Raw genomic sequence first — 1,589 nt, 5'->3', positions numbered from 1 at the left:
TATGGTTTTGTTTTAACTAAAAATGGAACCAAACTCTCCCATACATACCCTTAATTTTTTTTATTTGTGTTCATAGTTAGGTGGGCCCAAAAATCAAAAGTTGTTTTAATATGGTAAATACTTTTGAAAGTAACTAAGATTCGTAAAAAAATTTGCAAAATACTATACTTTCGTACAACACTCCTTATTCTTGAGGGCTATTTAATGCAGCTATGGTAAATCCCAGATAATTTGCTTCGATTTCTAGTACTCTCTCTGTATCCTGCTGCTGTTTTTCTTTTATTGAATTTCATTTTGCCGTTCAAAATCAATAATGTAAAATTTATTTTTGCAAATGAGCAATTAATTACCATTAGTGTAATTTATAACTTTGGTTACGAGAATAAGTCTTAAATGAAAGCTTATATTCCGAAATAGCAATAAGTTACTATTAAATTACGATAAATTCATATTAATTGGAAATCTCCATTGATATACCTATAAATTCCATGCAATTCAGTTTTTGAAGTTCATAAGAGAAACTCATCTCAAAACAAAATCGGCAGAAAAGAAGATGAAAGCTTTCTCCATAATCATGTTTTTCATCATATTGATGCTCACTACAGGTTATTCTCTCCCTCTTTCTCTCATTCTATTTTGAGGTTTATCATGTTCCACATATAAATGATTTCATTCATAAACTTATGAAGAATGCAGAATAATTTAGATTTGTTTAATATTGTGTTATTGCAGCCTCTGCAGCTGAGTTTGCAATTGATGATAGTAGTAACGAAACTCCAATTTCAGTTTCCAACAAACAATGTATAATGTATTTTGATTGTGAAGACTTCCCTTGTCCACCTCACACGGTTCCACTTTGTGTTGATACATATTGTCGATGTATTAATCATCCGTAGAAGAATCTGAATCTCAACAAATTGTTGCTTTGTCTAAAATGATGTTAAAACCGTTTGAAGTATGTTTTAGAATATGAAAAACCATGACTATTTATGTTCCCTTTCAATTGTTTAGTAAAATGGTAACCGGACTTCCTTTTCTAAACATCTATATATATATATATATATATATATATATATATATATATATATATATATATATATATATATATATACACACACACGAGTAGAATCACGTTTTTACTTTTACCCTAATAAGAGTACTTAAAAAACATGTAAATGTTTAATGAAAAAAAATGTAAGACTTTTGAGTAATTGCATTGTGGTAATTAAGAAAAAATGTATTAATCATATGTGATATGACCTGTAGTTAAAAAAATTAATACATGTAAACTTGTCTCAAAATGCACAAAAATCATTTACGACTCAAACATTGTATTAATCTTTTTCAAATTCAATAGCCCACAAATAAAATACAGTGTTATGTCACTTTTAGTACTCTTTATCTTTAGTAATATACTTTCTTAATTTTGCTCAATGTCCAAAAGCTCAAACCTAGTAATTTATCTAGCCAAGAAATTAGAGCTGTGAATGTATTTGTCAACGTCATATCACTATCTGGTGAGCAACTTACCAAATAAACATATTTTGTAACCATATATGTAACAACTTTTCAATGTCTCTTTTTGTTAA

The 1,589-nt window shown here is 28.0% G+C and overlaps 1 long non-coding RNA gene across 1 annotated transcript; it reads left to right on the top strand.

Annotated features, from left to right (window-relative positions):
- The first annotated feature begins 521 nt into the window (after positions 1 to 521).
- LOC145109190 (uncharacterized) lies at positions 522 to 996 on the top strand. The gene is made up of 2 exons (XR_013708818.1): positions 522 to 605; positions 733 to 996. It is a non-coding gene; the product is annotated as an uncharacterized LOC145109190 (long non-coding RNA).
- Positions 997 to 1,589: the final 593 nt, after the last annotated feature.

The sequence above is a fragment of the Lactuca virosa genome, chromosome 1 (genome assembly GCF_052849685.1).
Source record: "Lactuca virosa cultivar CGN04683 chromosome 1, Lactuca_virosa_CGN04683_v6, whole genome shotgun sequence".
In the NCBI taxonomy this organism is placed as follows: Eukaryota; Viridiplantae; Streptophyta; class Magnoliopsida; order Asterales; family Asteraceae; genus Lactuca; species Lactuca virosa.
Note: the sequence above shows the minus strand (reverse complement) of the source record. Positions and strands in the feature narration are given on the sequence as shown.